This window comes from Salvelinus fontinalis, chromosome 8 (genome assembly GCF_029448725.1).
Source record: "Salvelinus fontinalis isolate EN_2023a chromosome 8, ASM2944872v1, whole genome shotgun sequence".
In the NCBI taxonomy this organism is placed as follows: domain Eukaryota; kingdom Metazoa; phylum Chordata; class Actinopteri; order Salmoniformes; family Salmonidae; genus Salvelinus; species Salvelinus fontinalis.
The window spans coordinates 17372145-17378447 of NC_074672.1; positions in this window are offsets into that span (position 1 = coordinate 17372145).

Genomic DNA, 6303 nt, shown 5'->3' on the forward strand with positions numbered 1-6303 from the left:
TAAGGCTAGCTTTTTCAAACAGAAATTTGCATCCTGAAGTACCAACTCAAAAAAGTTCTGGGACACTGTAAAGTCCATGGAGAATAAGAGCCCCCCCCCCCCCCCCCCCCCCCCCCCACAGATAAATACACAATAATTGAGAATTTCAATAAGCATTTTTCTACGGCTGGCCATGCTTTCCACCTGGCTACCCCTAACCCGGTCAACAGTCCTGCGCTCCCCACAGCAACTCGCCCAAACCTCCCCCACTTCTCCTTCACCCAAATCCAGATAGCTGATGTTCTGAAAGAGCTGAAAAATCTGGAACCCTACAAATCAGCCGGGCTAGGCAATCTGGACCCTCTCTTTCTAAAATGATCTGCCGAAATTGTTGCAACCCCTATTACTAGCCTGTTCAACCTCTCTTTCATATGGTCTGAGATTCCCATAGATTGGAAAGCTGACGTGGTCATCCCCCTCTTCAAAGGGGGAGACACTCTTGACCCAAACTGCTACAGACCTATATCTATTCTTCCCTGCCTTTCTAAGGTCTTTAAAAGCCAAGTTAACAAACAGATTACCGACCATTTCGAATCTCACCATACCTTCTCCGCTATGCAATCTGGTTTCAGAGCTGGTCATGGGTGCACCTCAGCCACGCTCAAGGTCCTAAACAATATTATAACCGCCATCGATAAGAGAAATTACTGTGCAGCCGTATTCATCGACCTGGCCAAGGCTTTCGACTCTGTCAATCACAACATTCTTATTGGCAGACTCAACAGCCTTGGTTTCTCAAATGATTGCCTCGCTTGGTTCACCAACTACTTCTCCGATAGAGTTCATTCAGTATGTCAAATCGGAGGGCCTGTTGTCCGGACCTCTGGCAGTCTCTATGGGGGTGCCACAGGGTTCAATTCTCGGGCCGACTCTCTTCTCTCTTCTCTCTTCTCTTCTTCTCTCTTCTCTTCTCTTTTCTTCTCCTGATCCACCTCTACGCAGACGACACCATTCTGTATACTTCTGTCCCTTCTTTGGACACTGTGTTAACTAACCTCCAGATGAGCTTCAATGCCATACAACTCTCCTTCCATAGCCTCCAACTGCTCTTAAATGCAAGTAAAACTAAATGCATGCTCTTCAACCGTTCACTGCCCGCACCTGCTCGCCCGTCCAGCATCACTACTCTGGACGTTCTGACTTAGAATATGTGGACAACTACAAATACCTAGGTGTCTGGTTAGAGTGTAAACGCTCCTTCCAGACTCACATTAAACATCTCCAATCCAAAATTAAATCTAGAATCGGCTTCCTATTTCGCAACAAAGCATCCTTCACTCATGCTGCCAAACATACCCTCGTAAAACTGACCATCCTACCGATCCTCGACTTTGGCGATGTCATTTACAAAATAGCCTCCAACACTCTACTCAACAAATTGGATGCAATCTATCACAGTGCCATCCGCTTTGTCACCAAAGCCCCATATACTACCCACCACTGCGACCTGTATGCTCTCGTTGGCTGGCCCTTGCTTCATACTCATCGCCAAACCCACTGGCTCCAGGTCATCTACAAGTCTCTGCTAGGTAAAGCCCCGCCTTATCTCAGCTCACTGGTCACCATAGCAGCACCCACCCGTAGCACGCGCTCCAGCAGGTATATCTCACTGGTCACCCCCAATGCCAATTCTTCCTTTGGCCGCCGATCCTTACAGTTCTCTGCTGCCAATTACTGGAACGAACTGCAAAAATCTCTGAAGCTGGTGACTCATATCTCCCTCACTAGCTTTAAGCACCAGCTGTCAGAGCAACTCACAGATCACTGCACCTGTACATAGCTCATCTGTAAATAGCCCATCCAATCTACCTCATCCCCATACTGTATTTATTTATTTAACTTGCTCCTTTGCACCCCAGTATCTCTACTTGCACATTCATCTTCTGCACACCCTACCATTCCAGTTTTTAATTGCTATATTGTAATTACTTCGCCACCATGGCCTATTTATTGCCTTACCTCTCTTGTTCTACCTCATTTGCACATGCTGTTTATAGATTTTTCTACTGTATTATTGATTGTATGTTTGTTTATTCCATGTGTAACTCTGTGTTGTTGTATGTGTCAAACTGCTTTGCTTTATCTTGGCCAGGTCGCAGTTGCAAATGAGAACTTGTTCTCAACTAGCCTACCTGGTTATATAAAGGTGAAATATATATATATTTTTTTTAATAGTTCAGGAGAGAGCTTTGTACCTGGAAGGTCCTTTGTATATTTGCTGTACGGCGTTGTTGCTGTTGGTTTATTTCAATGAGAAATGTTTGGGGTGTGGTCGATTGTTCTGAATGGTATGTGTTGAGTTTGACCATCGGTGAGTTTATTCATGTGACAATATTCAAGATATCCATTATGTAAAGCCGCTGCAATAATGTCCTCTTTGCTTTCCGCAGGTTTGTTTGGAGAGGCTTTGCTGGTTTGAGGTCCAAGCAGTTTATTGGAAGCCCTCCAATATGTAGACATTTTGTATTTTTTTTTAAATATATATTTATGTAAATGCAATTCACTTTTTTTTCTACCATCAGAAGTACAGTATTGTTTGTCAATGTTTAATGTCATCTTGTGAACTTGGTCAGCTGAATCTCTATGAAAGCCCTGTATTTCAAAAAGAATCTAGAGGAAGCAACAGATGTAAGAAGTCATTTTGGCGTACTCTTGTTAATGTGTGTTTATCTGTGTCAAACAAGCCAACCAAATCCTCTAAGTTTTAAACTTTGCTTGTTCTTTATATCTGCCACTGTATGGTTTCCTATTTAATGGGCCTAGAATCTGTAATGTTTAAATGTTACATGGGTAATGAAATTGTATATTTTTAAGGTTTGGTCAGGTAGTTGTGCCATTTTAGCTAACCCTAGTAGGCAGGTGTTATTAAATATAGTCATGTCTGCAAAAACACTACAGTGAATACTACAGTAAAGTCTGCAAAAACACTAGTCTATAGTATACTACAGTCACAACTGCAAAAACACTACAGAGAATATTACAGTAAGTCCGTGACAAGAAGCTGCCATGTGGGGAATCGTCGGTGGCTCGTTTCAGCTAGCTTTATAGGTGCGTTCAGTTCGCTTGAACGTTTACTACATTGCAGAACGGTTTGTACTGAACAACATGTTATCCCCAAAACATTCTTGTAAGTTCTTGAACAGACTTTGAGGTACGTTTGCTCCCGTTTGGTGGGTGTGGCTTGAAGCAATGATTGATGTATTTAAAGTGCAGTGGCCATGCCGACAGCGTTCCCACAACCCCTCCCTGTTTTTCAACTGGTTGTTCAGTACAGCGCATTCCAGAACATTTTATGGCAACAACAAAAATCGCTAGCTAGCTATGTATTTGAGATACAAGTACTCATTGTGCACATTTTGTTTTCAATAAATATTGGAGACTAATTATACTTTATCTAAGCCAGGGGTTCCCAAACTTGTTATAGTCCCGCACCCCTTCAACACTTTTTATAGTCCTGTACCACCTCTAGCACCAGGGTCAGTGCACTCAAATGTTTTTTTGACATCATTGTAAGCCTGCCACACACATTATACAATGCATTTATTAAACATAAGAATGAGTGTGAGTTTGGCTCATGGAAAGTGACAAAGAGCTCTTATAGGACCAGAGCACAAATAATATAATCATTTTGCTCTTTATTTAACTATCTTACATATAAAACCTTATTTGTTCATTTAAAAGGGTGAATAACTCACCACAGGTTAATGAGAAGGGTGTGCTTGAAAGGATGCACATAACTCTGCAATGTTGGGTTGTATTGGAGAGTCTCAGTTTTAAATCATTTTCCACACAGTCTGTGCCTGTATTTAGTTTTCATGCTTGTGAGGGCCGAGAATCCACTCTCACATAGGTATGTGGTTGCAAAGAGCATCAGTGTCTTAACAGCACGATTTGCAAAGGCAGGATACTCTGAGCGCAGCCCAATCCAGAAATCTGGCAGTGGCTTCTGATTGAATTAAATTTTCACAGAACCGCTTGTTGCAATTTCGATGAGGCCCTCTTGTTCAGATATCGGTAAGTGGACTGGAGGCAGGGCATGAAAGGGATAATGAATCCAGTTGTTTGTGTCATCTCTTTCGTGAAAGTACCTGTGTAATTGCGCACCCAACTCACTCAGGTGCTTCGTTATATCACATTTGACATTGTCCGTAAGCTTGAGTTCATTTGCACACAAAAAATCATACAATGATGGAAAGACATGTGTTGTCCTTGTTAATGCAGACAGAGAAGAGCTCCAACTTCTTAATCATAGCCTCAATTTTGTCCCGCACATTGAATATGGTTGCGGAGAGTCCCTATAATCCAAGATTCAGATCATTCGGGGGAGTAAAAACATCACCCAGATAGGCCTGTCATGTGAGAAACTCGTCATCATGCAAGCGATCAGACAAGTGAAAATGGTCAGTAAAGAAAACTTTAAGCTCGTCTCTCAATTAAAAAAAACATGTCAATACTTTTCCCCTTGATAACCAGATAACCTCTGTATGTTGTAAAAGCGTTACATGGTCGCTGCCCATATCATTGCATAATGCATAAAATAGACGAGAGTTCAGGGGCATTGCTTTAACAAAGTTAACCATTTTTACTGTTGTGTCCAAAATTATTTGACTAGGCTACCTGTATTTGATATTGTGTTGTTATTTCGCTAAACACTAGATGGTTTAATTTTATTTTTGGCAGTGAAACGAGGCTACTCAGGCGAGAAAAAAACCTCACCCAAATGTATATCCCTGTTGGATAATATAAATGGACTGTTTGAAAATGTGAATACAAAAACTGGGGTACACAAACCCCCTGGGAATACCTGATCTAAGCCAACCCAGTCAATTTTGCCCCATATTTGCGCATGCGTCGGTTTTGTTGCTAAACAACCAACCCGTCTATAGTGTATTACAGTAATGTCCGCAAAAACACTACAGTGTATTCTACAGTAAAGTCCACAAAAACAATACAGCGACTACTATAGTATATAAATATAGTAACACAACATTATTTAGACCATATTATAAACTGGGTGGTTTGAGCACTGAATGCTGACTGATTGGCTGAAAGTATATCAGACCTTATACCACGGGTATGAAAAAACATGTATTTTTACTGCTCTAATTATGTTGATAACCAGTCTATACAATTCAATTTACCACAGGTGGACTCAAATCAAGTTGTAGAAAGATCTCAAGGATGATCAATGGAAGCAGGATGCACCTGAGCTCAATTGAGTCTCATAGCAAAGGGTCTGAATTCTTATGTAAATAAGGTTTTTATTTTTTTATACATTTGCAATACATTTCTCAAAACCTGTTTTCGCTTTGTCATTATGGGGTATTGTATGTAGATTGCTATGGATTTTTTTTTATTGAATCCATTTTAGAATAAGACTAACGTAGCAATATTTTGAAAAAGTCAAGGGATCTGAATACTTTCTGAAGGCACTGTGTATCTGATACATGGATTTCTGGACAGCCAGTTTTGTCAGGCTCAGCTTGCAGCTGGTCTCATCTATATTCTCAGTTTATGAAGTGTCTGTCCTCTGGCATAAAATGTAAGAGACACATACGCAACACAGCAAATGGTTTAGAGGTTTGTTTTGTGTTTCTATGAGTCTGGCGAGTCACTCAGCAAATCGAGACTTGATTACATGAGACGAGCAGCAGAGAGGGGCAACGCTGATGGGGACAGGCCAGCCATGACCACCTCCATCCTGGACCTGTGACTGTCTTATTAGTGAAAGAATAACATTAGAATAGAAAGGATTTTCATAATGTTTTGTTTTATGGTGATGCTATTGATTGATATCAAGCAGAAGTAGTTTCTGTCATGTATCTGTTCAGTGACTAGTTCGTTGTCCTGTGTTCAGTTATGTTTCAGTTTTGAGACACTGACATGAGCTATTAGTGTTTGTCAATTTTGTATGGTCAAGTAACAAACAATGAATGGTATATCACTTTTTTCAATATTGTTAGTTCATTTCTGCAGATGTTAATGTCAAGCACGCATTTAAAATAGGTATTTACTGATTGCGGAATTTTATAGTTTGTCTGATGTTGGCATTTTGTGGTGCTTAAAAAAAAGAAAGGCTGTGTGTGAGAGATAAACAGAGAAAATATGCCCTCACACAGAGAGACCGAGTGGTAAACAGATAGGGAGGGGACAAAGAGAGAGAGCGAGAGAGAGGGTGAGGGAGAGAGCGGGGGAAGAAGAGGGGCAGAGACAGAAAAGAGAGAAAGAGGGGGAGAGAGAGCAAGTCAGTAAAATAATGAGAGA